This window comes from Hyla sarda, chromosome 8 (assembly GCF_029499605.1).
Source record: "Hyla sarda isolate aHylSar1 chromosome 8, aHylSar1.hap1, whole genome shotgun sequence".
In the NCBI taxonomy this organism is placed as follows: Eukaryota; Metazoa; Chordata; class Amphibia; order Anura; family Hylidae; genus Hyla; species Hyla sarda.
Window position 1 is genome coordinate 140,012,775 of NC_079196.1, and position 27,606 is coordinate 140,040,380.

Sequence of the window (27,606 nt, forward strand, 5' to 3'; positions counted from 1 at the left end):
ATTCTTAGCAATGAATGGCTTTTTACGGGAATAACAGTACGAGCCGTGTTGAGGGAGAAGTGCAGGTGATGGCGCCCTAACATGTAGGCGTCGCTCAACAGATGGCTGTGTTCCCTGGTGCACGTACACTGGAGGCGGCCGGCGTTGTGGCGATGGCAGCTCAGACCGCAGGGAGTGGCTGTCTGCTGGTCTCTGCCCTGTGTGTATGAGGGTCCGGGGATGAGCTTGTATTCATGTCCGTCCAGTGATCATGTAATGGATCATGTAATGCTGCATGGTTCTTTTTTTTGTTTTGAAGTTTTGCTTTTTTTTTCTTCTTTTTTTTTATCTCTATTGTTTGTGAGGTTTCTGTATATTGTGACATTTTTCATCATCATCATCATCATCATCATCATCAGCTTTTAAGATTTTCTATTGTATGTATCAGGGTTCTAATCTGTATATGCATAGTATTATATGTCGGTATTATAGTATGGTATAAGTGTATTGTACAGCTTAGCCACGCCGTAAGGTATAATATAGCGATAGCTTAGTCACGCCTTAATGCATAAGATAGCGATAGTTTATCCACATCGTAATGTAAAATATAGTGATAGCTTAGCCACACCGTAATGTATATATTAGCGATATTTTAGCCACAGTAGTGTATAATATAGGGATAGCTTAGCCATGCCCTGTTATATCAGCAAAATATGGAAAGCATTGGAGCCAACAGTATTGGAAAGGAGGCAAGGTTAACTGTTATACTGGTATAGGCAATATACTGTATCATTGGATAGTTAGAGCATTCTGAGGAATTCAAAGTAGTGTGGTATTTTGGCCCTTGATTCCCTGGTCATTATGTCAAGAGGAGAAAGATGGTGCTCTAAAAATGCGCCATCTTCACAACTGTTCCCTATTGTATATATCCTTAAAGGCATACTGTCAGTAAACTCCCCCCGCACTAACCAGAGGTACTGGCTGGCAGTGCGGGGGACGCTGATCAATATGCTGCCTACCATGCCCGGATCCGCCCCGCTGTTCGCCCGTTATCTTCATTCTTCTGGATATGCAAATGAGCTACTAACTGGCACAGGCGGGGTTACAAGACTCCTTCTGGCACTCTGACGTCAGCGCCGCTCGTCCGCAACGCCACCCGGCTAATGAATATGCATCCCCTCCCTCTGACTGTTCCTTCTATCCCTGCTCTGTACTGGACTCCGTTGTTACTATGTCCATTCTTGTGGAGAGCAGGCCTAAACTGCCTGCAGCCTACATGGGTGTATGGTGGGGCATTTACCATATTATTCAACTATAACTGCATCATACTGTTAGGGAACAGCAGGAGGAGTCATAAAGGGTATAAGTACTAGCCCCAGTATTTGGTGCAGATTTTTCACCTCAGATTTTGATGCACACAATGTAAATAAGATAAGATTTATCAATCTGTCCAAGACTCAAACAAGTCTGATGTGCCTATAGCAACAAAATACAGCTCAGCTTTCATATCTTATCTACTTGTGCTCTGGTAAAATGAAACCTGAGATATGATTGGTTGCTAAATCACTCCAGATTTTGTCTTTGACACATTGATAAATCAGGAATTCATCTGCAGAGCAGGGAGAGCACATCATCACGGGAAATATACAGAGCTAGCTGGGCGGATTGGTGCACCAACGCTGTCCTCCCCAAGGTGAGTATGGTGTATTTTATTATGTTACTGTCCTAGCAGGCTACCATTTTTTTTAATATTATTATTATAACCCCTTTAATTTACAGAATTCAGTTAGCATTATTATTTCTTATATACTGTATGAGCAGATTGTAACAACAATGATCTTGGGCCTCATAGGGGTTGTTCAGCAACTCTCCCTTATGTCCAATCTGACATAAGGCATGGAGGGAAGCTGCTGTTCACAAGGTGGATAACTTGGCAAGGCAATCATCTGCTGCCTGTGCGGTGCTGTACGTGTCCTCTTTTAAATAACTCACAATGCCTAAAAGGCTTCAGACAGTTTCCTTGCCAGTTGTCTCAAATACACAGGGACATAGAAGGGTCCAAAGTGCCCCAGGACAAGTTCTGAACCTCAACCCACCCCCTACCCAAAAAAAAACTATAATTATACAATAAAAAAAATAAAAAAAAATAGAAGGGTTATAAAAAAAAATCCAAACACACACACACACACACACTCACAAATATATTTATATATACATGAAAGTTTTGTGTGTTACCAGTAAGGGACAACAAAGAGTGATTACAAATAAGTTATTACAAATCCATTCAGTGATCAAAGTCGCTCACTTTTACAGAGACACTGGCTGCTTCCTCCTGTCGCAGACGCAGTGTACATTCAACTATGTGTGTGTCTTAAATATATATGCACAGGTAAAAGCCATGTTGAGGGCATCTGGAACATCTGTCGCATAGTAGTTGCTTACCCTGCCCCATAGCAGTTGCTTACCATGCTTCTATGGTAGGTATGCAACTGTAGATACGTACAGGATATATACATTAACACATTACACAAGTATACAAATGTACAGTACCTATACATCTACACACCCACCTTATAAGCATACTTTACTCACAGTACACTTATTTTTTCACTATCCTGATGGCAGAAGTAGGACTATGACCATACCGATGCCTGCAGACTTCCTTCCCATCCTCTCTGTTCCAACTGCTGATCCATATAAGATTACACAGTGAAGACGATAGCCAGCTGAGGGGGCAGGGGGAGAAGTTGGGATTTTTCACATTTGCACTTTCAATTTTTTTTCTTTGCCTTCTAATAGTCATTACACTTTCAATTTTCCATCCACAGGCTCATATGAGGGCTTGTTTTTTGTGCCACCAATTGTACTTGGTAATGACATCACTTATTTTACCACCAAATCTATGGTGAAACACCTACTAACTGAGAAAGTTGTATTAGGGCTTATTTTTTGCAGCACAAGTTGTACTTCTCATTTTTTATTGGCATACTTTACTCTATCATATAATGTACTAGTACTTTACTCAATCAAATAATTGCCCGGTTTTTCCTACCTAATCCTTGTGGTGGAGGAAAAGCAACATAGGAGGAAGTACTTGTCTTAATCCTGTCTTCATATCAACCCAAGCTCATATCCCATCCTTATCTCCCGCTCTCATACCCTGTCCTCATATCTCATCCTCATATCCTGACCTTACATCCTGTCCTCATCTCCCGCCCTCATATTTCATCCTCAGGTGGGGCTGAGCTGTGATGAAGAGATTGTAGGGTGAAAATAGAAGGAGGCGAGGTTTTGTGGAAGTGGGCATAACTAGCAAGCCGTACCAATGCACAAAAAGGGTAGAAAATAAAAAGTGGTATGGCTTAAAGAATGGGTGTGGCTTTGTGATGTGTGGCATGCAGAAGGGATGTGGCCAGACTGACAGTATGTACTCCCCAGGAGTTGCAGAGCAGAGCTTGTGGAGTAAGGTACTGGAAGTCTTATAGACCGTATTTATTGGTTTATAACACGCACCTGCCTATAACACGCACCCTAATTTTTCCAAGGAAATTTTGGTAAAATCCTCGATAAACTGTTTCTTTAAATGCAAGCGCTTTAAATCATTGACGTGCAGTGGCTTCTGTGGGGCCAGAGTGCCGCTGCTCTATTCCCTCCCCGTCCCATCAGGGCAAATGACAAGCTAAGATAGAGACCAGAGCATTCAGAAACAGTTGTAGTCCAAAACGACTAGCCCCAACCTCAGATAAACCATAAAGACTGTAGTAAATGAACATAGTTATATAGCCAAATATTCAAAGAGAGAACTAAAACTCTTCAACACGAAGACAAAGTGAGGAGACAGGAACAAAGACAAAAAAAGAGACAAAGACAACAAAACCTCAAACAAACAACAAACAAGGGGGGGGGGGGAGGGGGAACAAGGAGGGAGTGGAAAGGGGGGGGGGGGAGGAAGATGTCAGTATCGCCTCAGGGAGGTTGCCTGTCAGAGAAACGGTCCCATGGTTCCCAAACTGAAAGAAAGGCAGGGATAGTATTATTCAAAGAGGCAGTGAGATATTCTAAAGAGCGTATATCACGTATACGGGAGAGCAGGTCTGATTCAGAGGGAGGAAGAGTCCTCTTCCAGCATTTAGCAACAAGTGTCTTAGCTGCCAAGAACATATGCATAGCTAGCTTAAACAGTTTCTTGGGCAGAGCAGAGTGTGAGAGGTGCAAGAGGTAGACCTGAGGGTCAGGAGGGACCGATACTCCAAGAACATCTGATACCAAACGACTCACTAATAGTGTTGAGCGGCATAGGCCATATTCGAATTCGCGAATATTCGCGAATATATGGACGAATATTCGTCATATATTCGCGAATATTCGCATATTAGTTATATTCTCGTTTTATTTTCGCATACGCGAACATTTGCATATACGAAAATTAGCATATGTGAAAATTAGCATACGCGTAAATTTGCATATGCAAAAATTAGCATATGCGAATTTTCGCATATGCGTATTTTCGCACGCCAGTCTCACACAGCAGTATTAGGGCCTTCTTTACACCACACAAGCTGGAAGCAGAGAGGGGTGATCACTGTGATGTGTATTGTGAAGAAAAAAACAAAAACAAAAAAACGAATATTCGTAATTACGAATATATAGCGCTATATTCGCGAAATTCGCGAATTCGCGAATATGCGATATTCACGAATAATATTCGAATTGCGAATATTCGCGAGCCACACTACTCACTAACTCCCAATACACCGTGATAAGAGGGCAGGACCAGAAAACATGTGTACCCAAACCCACCCCACAACGCCAGCACTGGGGGGGGGGATATCGGGATTCAGCCTATTCAATAACTCTGGAGTATGGTACCAACCCATAAGTAGCTTATATTGAGTCTCCTTATAAGCCGTACATATAGACGCCCTAGAGGCCCGCTCCCATATTATCTTCCATTGAGGGAGAGTGATAGTAGTATTAAGCGCCTCCTCCCAGCGAGACATATAGCGATGAAATACCTGGACTCCCTCCTGAGGTTGGATTAGCAAGGAATAAATATCAGGAGAGAAGACCCCTCGCCTGAGGTCCACCACGACACAGCCTTTCAAAGCCCGTAGGGGAAGACACCACTAGTGCACCTAGCGTGGAGGACATAAAGTGTTGTAGCTGTGAATAATGAAAATGCTCAGATGAGGGGAGATCCCATCGAGACTGTAACTGAGAGAAAGGCAAGAGGGTACGCGACAAAGGTTCAACTACATCCGCCCAGCAAAAAAGGCCTCTAGACCCCCATTCCCTCACCATAAGAGAGGTCCGGCCAGGGGGAAAGCTAGGATGATAAAGGAAAGATTGAAGAGGGGAAGAGGGAGACAGCAGTTTAAATTTGACAGAACAGTAATTCCACACATATTTAGAAAATGCCATAGGACCCAGGAGAGGGGAGAGAGTAGGAGCAGAGGCAGGAAGAGTCCAAAGGAGAGCGTTAGGGTGGACAGGCGCTAACCACAGCTTCTCTAGTTCCATCCAGCGGCTGTAGGCATGATAGGTGGACCACGCCACGAGATGGCGCAAATGGGCAGCCCAGTAATACTTCACCACATCCGGGACCGCCAGACCCCCAAACGCCCGCCCAGCCAACATCACTGACATCTGTAGCCGATGTCTTTTCCCGTCCCAAATGAATCGAAAAAATTGCCTCCTGTAGGGAGCGCAGGGCCGACAGCGGGACCCGAACCGGCAGGGTTTCAAAAAAGTAGAGAAGTTTCGGAACAACAGTCATTTTCACCGCGGCAATGCGACCAAAAAAAGAAATATATTGCGAGCGCCATTTTTCCATAAGGGCACGGAGATCCCTGAAAAGGGGGAGATAGTTGGTGGAATATAGTGAGGAACAGTGAGAGGAGATCCAGACCCCAAGGTATTTAATAGCAGAGGGAGACCACCGGAAAGAATAGTTAGAGCGTAAAAGAGTAGAAAGATGAGGGGGGAGGTTAAGAGGAAGGGCCTCTGACTTAGAAAGATTTACCTTGTAGCCAGAAACCACCCTATAGTCATGCAGGACCCTATACCCCACTTCGCTTCTATACACAGTCCTCCTGAGTACAAACACCACAGCTGCCCGATCGCCTCCCCCATCCCCGATGTTATAATTACCTGTTCCCGAGGTCCGCAATATTTCTGGCTCCAGCGCTCGTCATTGGGGACATCACTCGTCATTGCGCATCACAGCCACAGCACCGGAGCCAGAGGGATCGTGGGCCCCGGACCCCGGGAACAGGTATTTATAACATCGGGGATGGGGGGAGGTGATGGGGCAGCTGAGGTGTTTGTACTCAGGAGGATTGTGTATAGAAGTGAAGTGGGGACCAGATAACGCTATATATCTGGTCCCCACTTCGCTTCTATACACATATGCCTCTGAAGCGCTATCACTCACAAGCGGAGCATTAGCAGAGCATCGGGCAGGGGCTTCCCGGAGAGATGCTTTGCTAATAAAATGCTTGTCAATGATAGCGCTACCGGGAGCTTATGATTGCGCTGTGCGGGGCATATGATTGCGCTGTGCGGGGCATATATAACGTGCGGTGGACATATATAGCATGCACTGTGCGGGGGACATATATAACATGCGCTGTGCGGGGGACATATATAACATGCGCTGTGCGGGGGTATATACATATACAAGCTGTGGGGACATATACATTCCTCCAGCGATTCTATATATCTTTCCCCACCGCAGCTCTTCTATTTGAGAACCCTGCCGGGATCCCTGAATGGCTCCTCAGTACTGGCCATTCAGGGATCCCGGCGGGAAATTGGAAAATGAAAGTAAAATACATCGTACATCGCTGGGGAGCGGACCATGCCGCCAGCTCCCCTGCTTAATAACTTTTGATCGGATCGGGTCTCAGAAGTGAGACCCAATGCGATCAACGCCTTTGCCCCTGTACTACTACACCCAACATGGAACAGACCCTGTTCCATGATGGGGGTAGGACTTAGTCAGTTTTGAGTCATTTCCCGACAGCTCAGAGCTGTTGGGTTTTGGTGAAGAAAAATTCACAGGTTTTCCTGTGAGTTTTTCATCATACTCCGAGTGTTTTTTCTTTTATGTCGGGAAAACGCTCCTTTTTGTGATAACCACGCCCATTTTGATGGGTTTAAAAAACACTCGGAGTGATGATATATTATGTCGGGTTGTGCGACACAAATTTGGTCGCACAACCCGACAAAAAGAGTCGGGTTGACATTAGTAAATGAGGGCTATTGAGTTATATATATATATATATATATATATATATATATATAGATTACGAAGCCTGACCCTATTACAAAGTTTTGACCTATAACTATGGAGCTGTATTAGGGTTTATTTTCTACGCCATGAGCTGTAGTTTTCTACTGTACCTTTTTTGTGCAGTTCTGGATTTTTCATCAGTTTCTATTTCAATTTTTCTGGAATGTGATGTGACAAAAAATCTGCAATTTGGTTGTTCTGAATTTTTTTGCGTTTACACTGTTGACTGTGCAGGAACAGAAAGATTATGATTTAATAGTTCAGACAATGGTGCATGTGACGACACAAAATATGTTTATTGTTTTTCTTACAGTGTTTAAAGGAAATCTGGCACCAGTGTCATCTGCACTAACCTGTCAGTACCGACAGATGACACTGATGAGACTGATGACAGTGCAGGTGACACTGATGACAACGGTACTCACCTTGTCCCATTCCGTGGTGGGGATCTTCGTTAACCTCCTCCGTTAGCTCCGCTCTGGGCACACGGCTTGGAGCACGGGCAGAGCTTAGTGATGTCACCGCTGCTGTTCTCTCACAGCGGGACCAAGCAGTGACCCAGCTAGGTCTCGCAACAGTGATGAAGTCAGTAAGCTTCACCCGTGCCCCAAGATCCCTGCCACGGAATGGGACAAGGTGAGTACCGTTGTCATCAGTGTCACCTGCACTAGCTGTCAGTACCGACAGGTTCCTGCAGGTGACACTGGTGACAGATTTCCTTTAATTTTGAAGAATGAGAAAAGGGGGGTGATTAAAATTTACATTGGGGGGTTATATTTTTAATTTTTTCCTTTTTTTAACACGTTTGCCCCCCCCCTAGGGGCCTACATAGATGAATGTAATGCTATTGCATTACATTGATCCATGTAATTGACACTCAATTGCTAAGGAGTGCCTAAGGCAGCTTTCTGCAATCACCGATCCATGGAAGCCCAAGAAGCAGAGGTAAGACCCCGGGCTTCCACAACAACCAATCGGCACCCCACAATAGCATCGCAGAGGTGCCAATGGGTCCCCTAGACACCAGGGATTACCAGCATTTGATGTTTAGATGCCATGATTGCTATTGATTATGGCATTTAACCAGTTAAATGACAGACATCAGAGGGATCTCGGTTGTCAGTGATTACCGGCAGATGTCTGCTGCTGTGTTAGGCTAAGCTTCCACTTTTTTCTCTGGCAGTTTTTGGAAAACTGCCACTGCAGTTTTTGAGCCAAAGTCAGAAGTGGACTCATAAGGGAGGAGAAGTATAAATCTTTCCTTTATATGTCCTCAGGGCTGTGGAGTCGGTAAATAAATGTTCCGACTCCTCAGTTTTTTGTACTTCCGACTCCAACTCCTCTGTATTAATATGTGAAAGAAAGGAAAGAAAGGCAACATACATGTCATTACCACAGGACTACTGGCTGGGAAGCCAACAGTCTACTGTATTGAACAGTTTAAGCAAATGAAACACAATGAAAACAACAGTTTTTTAATTAATTATTTTTTTTTCTTCAAAACCTTATTTATGATATGCATAGTGATAACACAGACATAAAGGACTCGCAGGTCCAAGAAGTCAACAAGGACACATCGTAACTCCCGACGTGCACAACCATACAAAACATTACAGGAACATAACTGCTCAGTACGTGGGTCAAATCATAAACCTAAAGAAATCAGTCAATTTTCATGCATAGCAGTATTTTAGTGAACAATCGGACAAAAGGGACAGAAGGCATGTCATCATCGTCATCCCCACCTATTAGGCAGGTCATTGGTTTTGCAAGGACTCCCTCAACTCCGACCAAACCAGGTAAGTAGCAACATTGGATCTAGACATTGGCAACCTATCCAACACCATAGTTTCCATTGTACAGGTATGTATGAGTTGGTTCCTCATTTCAGCCATCGAAGCCACATCCCGAGATTTCCAATGTTTAGCAATTGACACTCTAGCAATGGATAAGGTATGGAAACACGTGACCAGCGAGGAAAACAGTAGTTTTTCAGGATGGAGCGACAGGAGAGCCACTCCGGGACCCCATGAAAAGGGTTCTGATATCAAAGAGGTCAACAGTGTCTGTATGTTGTTCCAAAAGTCTCTCAGGCCCGGGCAGGACCACCAAATATGGAGCAATATTCCTCGTGCCTCACCACATCGCCAACAAGCCTGAGATGTATCTGGGTATATTTTTGCTCAGCCTAGTTGGGAGTGTAAATAGCCATTCCCACTGCTACTGTGATATAGAGACACCTAGATCCCGTTCCCAGGATAGCTGGTAGGGGGGAGGAGTGGGTTCCAGCCTTGAAAGCAGGGCAACATAAGCTTTAGAAATGCCCCCCTTAGTGGATGATAATTTAGTGAAGTAAGCATTATAGGGGGGTAGAGGGAACAGTAGGGTGCCACTTTAAGCAGGGTAGCAAGTGTCTAATTTGTAAAAAATTATAAAGCTATTAGAAATTAAGTCAAACGGTGAGAGCACATCGTCAGTACTAATATCTCCCAGGGTGGTTATTCCAGCCGCTGCCCAAGCCCTGAGGTCAGTGTTAGGTAAAATGAATTGGACGGATGAGAGTTGTGTGGAGCTGTATGTGCCAGGGGATACTACTGCATTGTTAATCGCATATAACCAGATGGACTGGCTCGCCTGAATCTTCGGGATGTAGCTTGGCCGAACCTCCCGTTGTAAATAGATAGACCATAACAAGGATCTAAGGGATGCCACATTTAGAATACTCTTTTCTATGTCAACCCAGTGGGCAGTAACCTCCGTCTCTAAACACTGCTTAACCTGAGTGAGCATGGCGGCCCTGTAATAAGCCACCAAGTCTGGGCAGCCTAGTTCCCCCAGCTTAACTGGCTTATACAACACTTTGGCAGACATCCTGGCCCTAGAAAGCAGAAATAGGAAAGTGAATAGGAAGATTCCTGAATAAGTAGAAAATTTTAGGGAGAAGGAACATTTTGGCAGCTGGAACTCGCCCCACCCAAGACATGGGGATCTTGGCATATTTAGTAATTTCCGATTTGAGGATCGCAGTGAGGTGAGCTATATTAGAGGGAAGAAGAGTGGAAAAAGAAGGTGTAAGTTTGATGCCCAGGTAGGTGATGCCATCCTCCAACCACATAAATGGGAATTGGGATTTTAAATTTCAGGTCATAGTCGGGGTTAAATTCAGGGGTAACACTACAGATTTTGTGGAGTTCAATTTGTAGTATCTAGCCTTGCTAAAGGCCAGCAGGATATCCAACACTGCACAGACAGATGTGTCGGGAGTAGTGACTGACAAAACCACGTCATTGGCAAATAGCCCAATGCGGTGGTCCCGACCACCCACAGCGATGCCAGAGATGTCAGGGGAGTTTCTAATATGCTGGGCTAAAGGCTCCATGACCAGTGCAAATATCTGAGGTGACAGTGGGCACGGGTGCCATTGGAAATGGAAAACTGTCTGGACAAGGCACCTCCTGTAAAAACCCTAGCCGGCGGAGTAGAATAGAGAGCCATCAAGGCTCCAACCAGGGACTCCGGGAAGTTAAACCTCTGCAGCACCTCCTTCAAGTACCCTCAGTGGACTTGGTCGAACGCCTTCTCCGTATCCAAAGAGAGGAGCAGAGAAGGCGCCCGACGTCTGTTGGCCACCGCTATGAGATCTAAAAATCTCCTAGTGCCGTCCAAGGTCTGTCTGCCCTTAACGAACCCCACTTGGTCCATATCGAGGAGTACCCCAGCTGATCTATTGGCCCATAATTTAGCATATAGCTTCAAGTCCCCATTTAACAGGGAAATGGGGCGAAAGTTTGCAGGGACATCAGGGGATTTGCCAGGCTTGGGCAGCGTCACTATGACAGCCGACAACATCTCACTAGGGACGTGTCCAGTTTTAGCAATTTCGCTAAATAGACTAGCTAAATGGGGAGCTAATATGGCAGCATGAGTCAAGTAAAATTCGTTGGTGAGTCCATCGGACCCGGCGACTTGGCCGCTTTAAGCGACTTTATCACCGAGAGGACTTCGGCACAGGTGAATGGTAGGGATAGATCAGCCGCCTGGGTCCGAGACAAGGAGGGAAGATTTATAGAAGAAAGAAAAGAAGTTATAGAAGAAGCAGTAGGTTGAGGAGTATCAGTAGAGGAGGACAGGTTATATAAGCCATTGTAGTAGTCGGCAAAGGAGTCTGCAATCCCCTTAGGGTCCATGATTTTAGCCCCCGTGGGGGTGGTCAGGTAGGCTATTCTACTATGCTGCTGCTTCTTTATCAAACTCGCAAGTAGAGCATAAACCCCTACTAAGACATAGGGAGTATTATTAATAGAGCATTTCACAATCAAAAACATTCCACCAGGGTCAATCACAGAGTTCACATTAGTAAGCGCGACAGAGTTCTTAAATGCCAACGACACCCCTCCATGCTTGCGGGGAGCTGGAGCGTGAATAATTGTGGGGAAGCATCTGTGCGAAAGTCTGTTAGAGTCCTCAGAACGCAGATGAGTCTCTTGGAGTATATCTGCCCCCAATGTAACAGCTTCCTTCCACACCATGGACCTTTTAAAAGGTGAGTTAAGACCCTTGCAATTTAAGGACACAAATTGTAGCGTCATGGCAGTACTAAGGTAAACTGGTTATACACTATCACAGCATGGGCGCCCCAAGGAGGAGCAACGAGGCCACCCGTGAATAGAAGATGCCTGAAGTTGTACCAGAGGAAAGAGATGCAGGAAAAAGAGACCACGTACCAGACAAACAAACGAGAGAAAAACATTGAAACATGAATAAGAAGGAGCAAGCAAACACGAAGGTAGAAATAGAGTAAAGGAAAGGAGAAGGAGCACATGGAGTACGCTCCTGGGGGATACATTGATGACAGACAATGTAAGAAACCGTGGCTAAACCGGCCTCAATCCTATACAAATAAAGGGATTAAGAGCGGTGCCAGAGACACCATAGGACATAAGTTCCCTGTATAATGTAGGTAACCATAATGTTTCCCAAACCTAAAAAAAACTGCATATAGCTCAACAAACAGTCACAGTTCAATACATTACACTAAGAGCACCAGGATCAGGTGGTCTTCTTCTTAGAGACGGTGATCCATTCCTCCGGTATGTGAGTTGGGGCCTCTCGGCCCGACAGGTGCTGGGTAGGTGAGTTCGAGCCCAGCCCCCAATCTTGCAAAGCTTGAATAAGACCCTGAGGAGAGGTAGCGGTGTGCTTAGATCCCTCATAGGTGACGATCACTTTCACCGGGAATCCCCACTTATAACTGATGGAGCTGTCCCGCAGTATGCGAGTGCCCGCAGCAAATTCTCGCCTCCGTGCCAGGGTAGCAGCAGACAGATCCGCGAAGATGGAGAGGGAGGCAAATCTCTCTGGCAGGTTGGTGACACCGCGGGCATTCAGCATGATCTGCTCCTTGATATGGAAAATGTGCAGGTGTAAAATAGTGTCCCTAGGAGAGGAGACAGGGACTGATTTAGGTTTGGGGAGCCTGTGAGCTCTATCTATAAGGAGATCTTGGGCATTTGCCTGGGGTAAAATGATAGAGAAAAAATCAGTAAGGAAGTCCTGTAATGCCTCGGTTTTGACAGACTCGGGGATTCCTCTGACTCGGAGGTTGTTCCTCCGAGATCGGTCCTCCATTTCAGCAACCTTGAGCTTCAGGGAGGTCAGTTCCTCATCAATAGAGTTGGCCATATCGTTATGTGAGTTAGTGACCTCCGCCATCTTGCTCTCAATTATGGATGTTCTGATGCCTAAGGAGTGCACTTCCATCTGGATGCTGGCAACTGCAGTATGGAGGGCCTGCTGGAACGAAGTTTGCAAATCTGCCAACATAACTCTCATTGCAGCCTCAGTAACGGGGACAGCAAGGTCACCATTCATGGTTCCCTGGGTGCACGGCATGGCGCACGAGGACGGGGCAGGAGAGCGTCTCTGAGGCAGAACCTGCGGTACGGGCGAGGAGAGCGCAGGTTGTCCCCCCCGCTGCTCGGGTGAACTAGAGTGCAGGGAGCCTCCAGAGGAGCGAGATGGGGCCGGAGAGGAACGGACAGAAGGACTCACCACCCCGGAGGAAATAGGAGTTGAAGCCGCCATCCGCTCCTGCACAGGCATGTGCCCGGGAGATCCAGCGCCATCTTGGGTCCGCTCTGCCGGGGGGAAGAAGGTGGTGAGTTTAAGTGGGCTCTTTTTCTTGTTCCTGATAGCCATAGCCAGGAGGATGTCGGTAGTTGCCAGGGATGTTCAGACACAAATTAGGTCCCTTTACCAGCCTGTAGGCCGCGGTGTGCCGGTGTAATTGCCGGTTATATACGGCGATTTAAATTAATATTATTAATCAAGTGGCTGGATAGTAGCAGCAGGCATAAACATCAGTAACAGGAACTTTACCAGTTCAAAAATACAAACCACATTATTTGGTTGTTTTAGAACAAAAACAAAAAGGTTATCTATATGAACCAAAAACAAAATCTGTAAAACCTAGAAATGGTGTATATTAATCTTAAAATGTAGTTATAGGCTTAACAAATGCAAATCAATTCAATGTAGAGTTCTAAGGAAGAGAATTGCCTCTGCCAGATCCTCTTTCATAGAGGCTCTTAAGTCAGACTTTATTATTTTTAGGGCTGAAAATAATCTTTCGACACTGACTTGGGTGGGTGGCATTGCAGTAACTATTCTGGCCACATCACTAACAATCTCTGGATAAACAAGGATGGCTTCTTCAACAGTTTTGATGAGCGCGATCATACTTTTCAAGTTCTTTTAGTGCTTTATAAAACTCCTGTTGGAATTTTTTTATTTGGACATTTACTGGTTCTGTAACGCTTGTGCGACGTCGCTTTCCTTTAGCAACTTCCATTTTGTCTAAGAAGGAATCAAAGTCTAATTCTTCGTTTGAAGACATAAATAGCCGCTAACAGGATTTCATTTTCCAGCAAAAGACTCTCTCTTTTCATTATTGAAGATGCAATGCCCTCAGCTATTAACCCTCCATTTTTGTTTAGGCGATATAACAGGCTCTTCCATTCCAAGATGAATTTACCCGGGGTTAGATCGTCACATTGCAACCTCTTGGTGACAGTGAAGGGGTGAGAAAGAAGGTTCTCCAGCTCTTTTGTTTGTGTCCACTGGCTTTCAGTTAATGCAATATTTTCATTGTCCATTTCTTCTATGAAGTCTTTAAGTTCAAGCAAACGCTTCACCATTAAATAAGTGCTTCCCCAGCGAGTTGTTTGATCCAAAATGGCTCCTTTTCCTGCACGTCTTTTCAAAATTGCATCTGTTTTTGGGGCCCTGGCTGCAACAGTTACTTGCCGTAATTTGGCAATTAGTGTAGCTGCATGGCGATCTTTTAATCCATCTCTTATGGCAAGTTGCAGTGTATGAACAGCACATCGCATATGATGAATAGTAGCAAGCTTCAATGCTTCTTCAACAAAGTTGTCTAAAAAAAGTCAGCATTCTCTTCAGTTTCTAAACTTTCTCCAATACTTGCAAAGCTTTCTTCATCTAACTCTAATATCTGTTTGTTACCTTCATCTGCGTTCATCTTCTCAATTGTGCTCAACATGTTAGAAGCGTTATCTGTCACAACACATAAAATATGTTCCTTTTTAATTTCTAAATCTTTTAGAACACCCTCCACTAACTTCTGAAGGTAATCACTGGTGTGATGTGCCTGAGTGTCCTTTAACCCCTTAAGGACCGAGCCCTTTTTCACCTTAAGGACCGGAGCGTTTTTTGCAATTCTGACCACTGTCACTTTAAACATTAATAACTCTGAAATGCTTTTAGTTATCATTCTGATTCCAAGATTGTTATTTCGTGACATATTCTACTTTAACTTAGTGGTAAAATTTTAAGGTAACTTGCATCCTTTCTTGGTGAAAAATCCCCAAATTTGATGAAAAAAATGAAAATTTTGCATTTTTCTAACTTTGAAGCTCTCTGCTTGTAAGGAAAATGGATATTCAAAATAAAAATTTTTTGGATTCACATTTACAATATGTCTACTTTATGTTTGCATCATAAAATTTATGAGTTTTTACTTTTGGAAGACACCAGAGGGCTTCAAAGTTCAGCAGCAATTTTGAAATTTTTCACAAAATTTTCAAACTCGCTATTTTTCATGGACCAGTTCAGGTTTGAAGTGGATTTGAAGGGTCTTCATATTAGAAATACCCCATAACAGACCCCATTATAAAAACTGCACCCCCCAAAGTATTCAAAATGACATTCAGTAAGTGTATTAACCCTTTAGGTGTTTCACAGGAATAGCAGCAAAGTGAAGGAGAAAATTCAAAATCTTCATTTTTTACACTCGCATGTTCTTGTAGACCCAATTTTTGAATTTTTGCAAGGGGTAAAAAGGAGAAAATGTATACTTATATTTGTAGCCCAATTTCTCTCGAGTAAGCACATACCTCATATGTCTATGTTAATTGTTCAGCGGGCGCAGTAGAGGGCTCAGAAGGGAAGGAGCGACAAATGGTTTTTGGGGGGCATGTCACCTTTAGGAAGCCCCTATGGTGCCAGGACAGCAAAAAAACACACATGGCATACCATTTTGGAAACTAGACCCCTCAGGGAACGTAACAAGTGGTAAAGTGAACCTTAATACCCCACAGGTGTTTCACAACTTTTGCATATGTAAAAAAAAAAATTTTTTTTTTACCTAGAATGCTTGGTTTCCCAAAAATTTTACATTTTTAAAAAGGGTAATAGCAGAAAATACCCCACAAAATTTGAAACCCAATTTCTCCCGATTCAGAAAACACCCCATATGGGGGTGAAAATTGCTCTGCTGGTGCACTACAGGTCTCAGAAGAGAAGGAGTCACATTTGGCTTTTTGAAAGCAAATTTTGCTCTGGGGGCATGCCGCATTTAGGAAGCCCCTATGGTGCCAGAACAGCAAAAAAATAAACACATGGCATACCATTTTGGAAACTAGACACCTTGGGGAACGTAACAAGGGGTAATGTGAACCTTAATACACTACAGGTGTTTCACAACTTTTGCATATGTAAAAAAAAAAAATTTTTTTTTTACCTAATATGCTTGGTTCCCCAAAATTTTTACCTTTTTAAAAAGGGTAATAGCAGAAAATACCCCCCAAAATTTGAAGCTCAATTTCTCCCGATTCAGAAAACACCCCATATGGGGGTGAAAAGTGCTCTGCTGGCGCACTACAGGTCTCAGAAGAGAAGGAGTCACATTTGGCTTTTTGAAAGCAAATTTTGCTCTGGGGGCATGCTGCATTTAGGAAGCCCCTATGGTGCCAGAACAGCAAAAAAAAAAAACCACATGGCATACCATTTTGGAAACTAGACCCCTCGGGGAACGTAACAAGGGGTTAAGTGAACCTTTATACCCCACAGGTGTTTCATGACTTTTGTATATGTAAAAAAAAAATATTTTTTTTTACCTAAAATGCTTGTTTTCACGAAAATTTTACATTTTTAAAAAGGGTAATAGCAGAAAATACCCCCCAAAATTTGAAGCCCAATTTCTCCCGAGTACGGCGATACCCCATATGTGGCCCTAAACTGTTGGCTTGAAATACGACAGGGCTCCAAAGTGAGAGCGCCATGCGCATTTGAGGCCTAAATTAGGGACTTGCATAGGGGTGGACATAGGGGTATTCTACGCCAGTGATTCCCAAACAGGGGGCCTCCAGCTGTTGTAAAACTCCCAGCATGCCTAGACAGTCAGTGGCTATCTGGCAATACTGGGAGTAGTTATTTTGCAACAGCTGGAGGCTCCGTTCTGGAAACAGTGGCGTACCAGACGTTTTTCATTTTTATTGGGGAGGGGAGGGGGGCTGTGTAGGGGTATGTGTATATGTAGTGTTTTTTACTTTTTATTTTATTTTGTGTTAGTGTAGTGTAGTGTTTTTAGGGTACAGTCACATGGGCGGGGGTTCACAGTAGTTTCTCGCTGGCAGCTTGAGCTGCAGCAGAAAATTTGCCGCAGCTCAAACTTGCAGCCGGATACTTACTGTAATCCTCCGCCCATGTGAGTGTACCCTGTACGTTCACATTGGTGGGGGGGGGGGGGGGGGGAGGAACATCCAGCTGTTGCAAAACTACAACTCCCAGCATGTACGGTCTATCAGTGCATGCTGGGAGTTGTAGTTTTGCAACCGCTGGAGGCTCCGTTCTGGAAACAGTGGCGTACCAGACGTTTTTCATTTTTATTGGGGAGGGGAGGGGGGCTGTGTAGGGGTATGTGTATATGTAGTGTTTTTTACTTTTTATTTTATTTTGTGTTAGTGTAGTGTAGTGTTTTTAGGGTACAGTCGCACAGGCGGGGGTTCACAGTAGTTTCTCGCTGGCAGTTTGAGCTGTTGCAGAAAACTTGCTGCAGCTCAAACTTGCAGCCGGATACTTACTGTAATCCTCCGCCCATGTGAGTGTACCCTGTACGTTCACATTGGGGGGGGGGGGGGGGGGGGGAGAAACATCCAGCTGTTGCAAAACTACAACTCCCAGCATGTACGGTCTATCAGTGCATGCTGGGAGTTGTAGTTTTGCAACAGCTGGAGACACACAGGTTGTGAAACACAGAGTTTGGTAACAAACTCAGTTACATAGTTACATAGTTGCATAGTTACATAGTTAGTATGGTTGAAAAAAGACATACGTCCATCAAGTCCAACCAGGGGATTGAAGGGAAGGGTGTAAGGGGATAAGGGAAAGGGATGTAATTTTATAATTCTGCATAAGCATTAATGTTATTTTGTTCCAGGAATGTATCTAACCCTGTTTTAAAGCTGTTAATTGTTCCTGCTGTGACCAGTTCCTGAGGTAGACCGTTCCATAAATTCTCAGTCCTCACGGTAAAGAAGGCGTGTCGCCCCTTTAGGCTAAACCTTTTCTTCTCCAGACGGAGGGAGTGCCCCCTCGTCCTTTGGGGGGGGTTTAACCTGGAACAGTTTTTCTCCATATTTTTTGTATGGGCCATTTATATACTTATATACGTTTATCATATCCCCCCTTAAACGTCTCTTCTCAAGACTAAACAATTGTAACTCCTTTAATCGCTCCTCATAGCTAAGATGTTCCATGCCCCATATTAGTTTAGTCGCGCGTCTCTGCACCCTTTCCAACTCCGCAGTGTCCCTTTTATGAACAGGCGACCAAAACTGAACAGCATATTCCAGGTGAGGCCGTACCAATGCTTTATAAAGGGGGAGTATTATGTCCCTGTCCCTCGAGTCCATGCCTCTTTTGATACATGACAATATCCTGCCGGCTTTGGAGCAGCAGCCTGACATTGCATGCTATTCTGTAGTCTGTGATCTACAAGTACACCCAGATCCTTCTCTACCAGTGACTCTGCCAGTTTAATCCCCCCTAAGACATATGACGCATGCAGGTTATTAGTACCCAGATGCATAACTTTACATTTATCCACATTGAACCTCATTTGCCAAGTGGATGCCCAGACACTTAGTCTATCCAAGTCATCTTGTAACTTATGCACATCCTCTATAGACTGTACCGTGCTACAAAGCTTGGTGTCATCTGCAAAGATAGAAACAGAGCTGTTAATACCATCCTCTATATCATTGATGAATAAATTAAACAGCAGCGGGCCCAGTACTGAACCTTGGGGTACACCACTAATAACCGGGGACCAATCAGAGTACGAATCATTGACCACCACTCTCTGGGTACGATCCATGAGCCAGTGTTCAATCCAGTTACAAACTAAAGTTTCCAAGCCCAAGGACCTTAACTTACCTGTCAGACGTCTGTGAGGGACAGTATCAAACGCTTTGGCAAAATCCAGAAACACTATATCCACAGCCATTCCTCTGTCAAGGCTTTTACTCACCTCTTCATAAAAGCAAATTAGATTGGTTTGACAACTTCTATCCTTAGTAAACCCATGCTGGCTATCACTTATAATACTATTATCCCCTATGTATTCCTGTATGTAATCCCTTATAAGTCCTTCAAACAATTTACCCACAATGCACGTTAGACTTACCGGTCTATAATTGCCTGGTGAAGACCTAGAGCCCTTCTTGAAGATTGGTACCACATTAGCCTTGCACCAGTCCCTTGGCACAATACCAGACACCAGAGAATCTCTAAATATCATGAACAAGGGTACAGATATTACTGAACTTACCTCTCTAAGAACTCTTGGGTGTAGTCCATCCGGCCCTGGAGATTTGCTTACATTTACTTTACTTAACTTACCTTGTACCATCTCTACATTAAGCCAGTTCAATACATTATATGATGTGTTACCAGCACTGACCTGGCCAATGTCAGCTCCTTCTTCCATAGTATATACAGAACTAAAGAACCCATTCAGTAGCTCCGCCTTCTCTTGATCGCCCGTGACAACCTCCCCATTATCATTATTAAGGGGTCGTACATGCTCTGTCCTTGTTTTTTTTGTATTTATATATCTAAAAAAATATTTAGGATTAGTTTTGTTTTCTTTGGCCACCTGTCTCTCATTTTGAATTTTTGCTGTTTTTATTACATTTTTACAGATTTTATTAAGCTCCTTGTACTGTTTAAATGTTATAGCTGACCCATCAGATTTGTATTTTTTGAAGGCTATTTTTTTGTTGTTTATTGCTCTTTTAACATCATTTGTCAGCCATGTAGGATTTAGTTTTAATCGTTTATATTTGTTCCCCTTTGGTATATATTTAGCTGTATAGTTATTTAGAGTTGATCTAAAGATGTCCCATTTACCTTCTGTATCAGTATTTGAGAACACCTCCCCCAGTCTATGTCCTGTAGTGCAGCCCTCAGCCCAGGGAAGTTTGCCTTTTTAAAGTTATATGTTTTTGCTTTCCCCGTCTGTCTTTGTTTTCTACATTTTAAGTCAAAAGTAACTATATTGTGGTCGCTATTACCAAGTTTTTCCCTCACAGTTACATTACCAACCAGCTCTGCCGACCAATCAGGGCGCCTGCTGCGGGTGTCACTCCCGCAACCCGCTCCGCCCCTCTTCCGGAGGACGTGAGCGGGTGCGGGCAGAAGACCCCGGGTGCTGGGGACCCCGATCCCCGGCGTCCCTGTTGGGAACGGGGCCCCAGGAGCGACGGCGGCGGCGAGGGACTGACCTGTGCGGCGGCGGCGTGGAGCAGCAGCAGGAGGTGAGTGACAGCCTCCTGCTGTTGCTTAGCAACAGCTCCCAGCATGCAAAAAGGGCATGCTGGGAGCTGTAGTTTTGCAACAGCTGGAGGCACATTTTTTTGTGGAAAAGTGTACCTTCAGCTGTTGTATAACTACAACTCCCAGCTTGCACAATCAGCTAAAGTGCATGCTGGGAGTTGTAGTGGTGCATCTGGTGGTTGCATAACTACAACTCCCAGCATGCCCGTTGGCTGTCGGTGACTGCTGAGAGTTGTAGTTTTGCAACAGCTGAAGGCACACTGAGTTAAGTAGCAAACCAGTGTGTCTCCAGCTGTTGCATAACTACAATCCCCAGCATCCCCAGCCAATGTAGTATGCCTCCGGCTGTTGCATAACTACAAGACCCAGCATGCCCTTCCGCTGTCCGCTGGGGGTTGTAGCTTTTGCAACAGCTGAAGGCACACTACATTGGCTGGGGATGCTGGGGATTGTAGTTATGCAACAGCTGGAGACACACTGGTTTGCTACTTAACTCAGTGTGCCTTCAGCTGTTGCAAAACTACAACTCTCAGCAGTCACCGACAGCCAACGGGCATGCTGGGAGTTGTAGTTATGCAACCACCAGATGCACCACTACAACTCCCAGCATGCACTTTAGCTGATTGTGCAAGCTGGGAGTTGTAGTTATACAACAGCTGAAGGCGGAATCCGCCGCAGATCGCTGGACTGAATTGTCCAGCGATCTGTGGCAATCGCCAACATGGGGGGACATAATGACCCCCCTGGGCGATATGCCGGGATGCCTGCTGAACGATTTCAGCAGGCATCCGGCCCCGGCTCCCCTCCGGCTAGCGGCGGGGGCCGGAAATGCTCAGGGCGTATCCATACGCCCTCGGTCCTTAAGGACTTGGAAACGGGGGCGTATGGATACGCCCTATGTCCTTAAGGGGTTAATCCGAGGGTCCATGTTATTGTATTGTTATTTTCATCCACAAATCTAACATTAATAGCAAAATAATTGACTCTGTGACGTGTGCATGCATCCATTTTAAGGAAGGCAAAACGTCTTTTCAGAACTTTCTGTAGTTCTTTTTTACATTTGGCCTCCTCAATTATAAGTTTCCTTATACTCTCTCTTTCCAGAGAAACACCAAGTTTTTTTGCCATTTCTCCATTTAGGCTTAAAAATGCTGTCTGTGAAAAGAAGGATGGTGGTACACTATTCTTTACCACCATTTCAATAATGTGGTGAATTTTTCTTGTGTCATCCTTATGGTAACTTTGTCAGATATAAAGAATTTTCTTATTTGTGATTGTTCTCCAGTAGATTTCTGAATGTTTTTTGTCACAGAAGTAGATGCAATGTTTTCATTGCTATATTTCTCATTCACGACTTCTAACACTTTGGGATGAAAACACTGTAAGTGTCTTTTCAAATTTGATGCTCTTGTAGGTGCATTTTTATCAGGCCCACTGAAACTGCAAATTTTTGCATCACATTCTTTTTCACCATCATCATCTTTTCTAATACATTGGCACACGTAATGTTTTCCATCACTTGATAATGCAAAGTGCTTATAAACTGTAGACTTTGTCGTGTTTGTTAGAAGTCTTTTTGCCATTGTTTAGGATGCCTCTTTCCCTAAAATATAAAATATGTTATACTAACTGGCATATAATTAGATTTTTAATATCAACATACACAGTCTTGTAAGTTGTACATACATGGCTTTATACAAACAAATAAGCTATATATCCCAGCACTAAACCTAGACATGATTTGTCCTATACAGAAAAACATGCACAGACATGTACTGAACATACACACACACACACACACACACCCACAACACAGAGCCTACATTTTAGTACTCAGAGCATAAAAACAATCTGCACTATATATAAACATTCATACATCCCTGCACCACACTTACAAACCTAGGATAGACAGTTTCTTTCAGAAACATGTACACATGTCTTCCCTCATATATACCAGCAGGGACAACTATGCAGTTTCTTCAAGAAACAAGTCTTCCCTCATACAGACAAGCAGGTGTAATGAAGAATTGATCTGTGCAGGGAGCAGAGTGAGACTACACACACCCTCCCATCAACCAATCACAGTGTCTGTGCTGGCAGCTCTGCTGACTCAGCACTTTCATCAGCTGATCAGGACACAGAACCCTTCAAGACACACAATTCTTCATTACACAGGCATGCAGGTTTTAAAATAAATCTAAACACTTACAGTTGAATCCAAGAAGCTGTTCCACCAAGTTCTTCTAAGCTCTTCTAGCAGAGAGAGGTAGTTGGGCAGAAGCTGCTGATCTTCTGCTGAAGATAGGGCAGTGGGAGAATCCAGAAAGGGGCCTTTATTATAAAACATGATCATCCCATAGTCATGTTTAAAGTTTAAGCTAACAATCGGAGTTTACAAGTTTATATAGCCTTTTGCTGAATGACAGCAGTTTTTCCAATGGTTTACAGCTTCAGTCTTGAACTATTGACCCTCCATTCCCTTCACTTATACAAGTGTCTCTAGTCCTGCAAAAAACATATTTACGTAATCCCTTATCAGTGAGAGGCTAGGTTACCCATGGGTTCCCTGTAACAGCAGAACACAACACTATGGAAAGTATAAGTATTGCCGCTCCTAATTGTGCGTTGCATGCCATATAGTAAAGCACATGAAAAGCATGCTTCTTCACGGTCACTTAACGTGTTCGTTTTGCGGTTACGTGAGGCACTGCATGCATTGGTCTTTATTCTTACAGTAGAGAAGTCATTAATTATAACTTTTTGTGAATTGGGACATTCAAACTTGCTTTTTTAAATTCCAAACAAAATTTAGTAGGAGTCGGAGACGGTGCATTGTTTGTCCAGTCCAGGTACCCAAAATTTCCTCCGACTCCTCGACTCCGACTCCACAGCACTGTATGTCCTATTCCTTTTGAATACACTTCTGGCTTTGGCTCAAAAACTGCAGTAGCAGTATTCCAAAAACTGCCAGAAAAAAAAAAGTGAAAACTTAGCCTTAGCAGCGGGCATCTGCTAGTTATGATGCCGACCCAACATGCAGGCTGCGCCATATTTGCGACAACCGTGATCCCCCTTCTATTCCGGGTAACCGGGTCACCATAGACCCGTATGACCCGGAATCGGCGCAAATCGAAAGTGTAAATTCACTCACAATTTGCGCCGATCGCCGACATGGGGGGGGTCTGATGACCCCCCTCGGCATTTGCACGGCATGCCTGCTGAAGGATTTCAGCAGGAATGCCGTTCCGATCTCTGCCCGGCGTGCGGCAGAGACCGGAGAAACACCAGGACGTTCTGGAATGTTCTTGGTCCTTAAAGCCCAGGGTGCTGGGACGTTCCAGAACGTCCTTGGTCCTTAACTGGTTAATGTTCACTGGACCCCTTATTACGTGCCTTGAGGGGTGCAGTTTTCAAAATAGTATGCTATGTGGGGGGTTTTCTGCTGTTCTGGCACCATAGGGGCTTCCTAAATGTGACATGCCCCCGAAAAACCATTTCAGAAAAACTCACTGCTGAACACTTGACATACACATATGAGGTATTTCCTTACTCGAGAGAAATTGGGTTACAAATTTTGAGCGGATTTGTTTCCTTTTACCTCTTGTAAAGATTCAAAAACTGGATCTACAAGAACATGCCAGTGTAAAAAATGAAGATTTAGAATTTTCTCCTTTATTTTGCTGTTATTCCTGTCAAACACCTAAAGGGTTAACACACTAACTGAATGTCATTTTGAATACTTTGAGGGGTGCAGTTTTTATAATGGGGTCATTTGTGGGGTATTTCTAATATGAAGACCCTTCAAATCGACTTCAAACCTGAACTGGTCCATGAAAAATTCAGATTTTGAAAATTTGGTGAAAAATTTGAAAATTGCTGCTGAACTTTGAAGCCCTCTGATGTCTTCCAAAAGTAAAAACATGTCAACTTTATGATGCAAACATGAAGTAGAAATATTGTATTTGTGAATCAAAATATAATTTATTTGGAATGTCTATTTTCCCTACAAGCAGAGAGCTTCAAAGTTAGAAAAATGCAAATTTTCTATTTTTTCATAAAATTTTGGAATTTTTCACCAAGAAATGATACAAGTATCGACAAAATTTTACCTCTACCATAAAGTAGAATATGTCACGAAAAAACAATCTTGGAGTCAGAATGAAAGGTAAAAGCATCCCAAGAGTTTTTAATGCTTAAAGTGAAAGTGGTCAGATGTGCAAAAAACGCTCTGGTCCTACAGTGAAAATTGGCCAAACCAGGCTATGTAGAATCATAGATCTACCAAATGTAATCCCTTGGTGTTTGGGCAAGATCTCTTTTAGGACTGGATCATCCCTTAGATTGGACCAATGTTTAGCTAAGGTTTTCCTGATGTTTTTAGCACCACAAGTGAAGTTGGTTATGAAATTATACTTAAAAATACAATTTTTCTTTCTCATTTTATCATTAGTTGTTGTAATAGCAACTTCTACATGCACAGGGTTTTGGTAATGTTGTTTTTTATCCTTCACTTTATTAAAAGCCTGTGATAAAATGGATTTTGGTTAACTCTTATTCCTGAAGCGTTTTTGTCAAAGATTGTTTAAAAAATAATTGTCTCGTGTACAGTTCTTGCATACTTGCAAATGCTGACCATAGGGTATGTTACGTATCCATTTCGGGTAATGTGAACTGTTGAACTGTTAAAAAACGAATTACATTGACAGATGAATTACATTGACAGACTCATCTTTCTTTATTAGCAGGTCCAAAAATTCTATTTCTTTTTCTGAAACATACAAAAAACACTATGAGGTAGAGAGAACCGAGGTTAACTGCTAGGCACTTATACCCCAAATGCCTGTCTTAAAGTGTAAAATTGGTTAAAAAAGAAAGGGAGTGCAGTCCTCAGGTGTTCTCCTATGGGATAAATGGAAAGCTGGGTGAGTGGAGAAAAGCAGTAAGGGGGGGGGGGGGGGAAGGAAAAAAAAAGGTGTGGGGGGAAAGGAAATTGATCAGGAACTAGAGAAAGAGGAAACAAATGTAAATAAAAAAGACAGCGGTATCACAAATAAGTAGTGTGATGAGACCGTATTGTGGTAGAAATTGGCAATATTTATTTAACCTATACAATGGTGGAACCAAGTGAAGGGGGTGTGCTGGGCCCTAGTGAACACCCACCTGGACCCCTGCACCTATTACAATAATAATTATAATAATTTTTTTTTGTTTGTTTTATAAAACAGACAGGCAGAAAATCCCCTTAGAGATTGTGATGTTAGGAGGTGTAAGTTGGTGACTTCCCCTGTAATTCTTATGTGACAGATATTCAACGCTATGTGCTCTTACGGTAGGCAACTAGATCCTGCTGTGCAGTGGAGTATGTTACTGTGTGACAGATATATGAGCAAGCAAACAGAAAGAAACAATAGCCACTATGCAATCATAAAATATATAGGTGATGTAACATAGTAACATAGTTCATAAGGTTAAAAAAGACCAGAGTCCATCAAGTTCAACCTATAACCCTAATGAGACCCTACTGAGTTGAGTTGATCCAGAGGAAGGCAAAAAAAAACTCATTGCAGAGGTAAAAATTCCTTCCTGACTCCAAATATGGCAGTCAGAATAAATCCCTGGATCAACCTTCTGTCCCTATAAATCTAGAATCCATAACCAGCAATGTTATTACTCTCAAAAATGCATTCAGGCCCCTTTTGAACTCTTATACAGAGTTCACCATGACCACCTCCTCTGGCAGAGAATTCCACAGTCTCACTGCTCTTACTGTAAAGAACCCCCGTCTGTGTAGACACCTTCTTTCCTCTAAACGTAGAGGATGCCCCCTTATTACAGATACAGCCCTGGGTATAAATAGATGATGGGAGAGATCTCTGTACTGCCCCCAGATATATTTATACATAGTTATTTGGTCGCCCCTAAGCCTCCTTTTTTCTAAACTAAATATTCCTAATTATGAAAATCTTTCTGGTTAGTGTAGTCCTCCCATTCCCCATATTACTCTGGTTGCCCGTCTTTGAACCCTCTCCAGCTCCACTATATCTTTCTTGTACACTGTACACAGTATTCTATGTGTGGTCTGACTAGTGATTTGTACAGCGGTAGAATTATTTCCTTGTTGTGGGCATTCATGTCCCTATTGATGCACCCATGATTTTATTTGCCTTGGCAGCAGCTGCCCGATACTGGTCACTACAACTAAATTTACTGTTAACTAAGACTCCCAAGTCCTTTTCCATGTCAGTTGTCCCAAGTTTTCTCCCAGCCTTGACCTCCAACCTATCCAGATCCATTTGTAACAGTGCACTGTCCTCTATTGTGTTATCCACTTTACAGAGTTTAGTGTCATCTGCAAAGATTGCTACTTTACTATACAATCCCTTGAGAAGGTCATTAATAAATATATTAAATTGAATAGAACCCAAAACTGACCCCTGTGGTACCCCACTAGCAACAGTCAGCCACTGTACCATTGATAACCACCCTTTGTTTCCTATTACTGAGCCAGTTACTTACCCACTTGCACACATTTTCCCCAGCCCAATCTTTTTCATTTTATGCACTTACCTTTTATGTGGCACCGTATCAAATACTTTGGAAAAATCAAGATATGCAACATCCAGCGATTCCCCCTGGTCCAGTCTGGAGCTCACCTCCTCATATAAGCTGATCAGATTAGTTTGACAGGACCGATCCCTCATAAATCCATGCTGATATGGAGTCATACATTTATTTTTTATCAAGGTACTCCAAATAGCATCTCTTAAAAAACCCTCAAACTATTTACAATGGAGGTTAAACTAACAGGCCTATAATTTCCGGGGTCACCATTTTGACCCCTTTTTAAAGTTGTTCATATGTAACCAATGATTAGAGCACTGTGTGCTCCCTGGAAAAAAGCAATAATCAGAAATATTCAATGGGATTGCTATGCAGTCTGTGGCAACTTGTTATAGTTCCAATAGAAATACCCACATATACTCTCCAGTAGAGGGAAAAAAAGCACTATATTGTCCTGTGATGTAAGACAGGCAGAGCACTGTTGTCGCTGGGCCCTCCTGTGAAAAGAAATGCTATGCTGGTCTCTGCCCAGTGACTCAAATCCTATGGAGGAACACAAGTACAGTGGGAACTATGTCCCGCTCACCCAGTCTGATGATTTGTTCGGGAGCTTCTAGCTGCGGGGTGCCGTTGTG

The 27,606-nt window shown here is 43.5% G+C and overlaps 1 protein-coding gene across 3 annotated transcripts in view; it reads left to right on the forward strand.

Moving 5' to 3' along the window:
• Window positions 1-27,606, forward strand: part of SLC29A4 (solute carrier family 29 member 4) — a 660,337-nt gene that overhangs the window by 427 nt on the left and 632,304 nt on the right. The window lies entirely within an intron of this gene.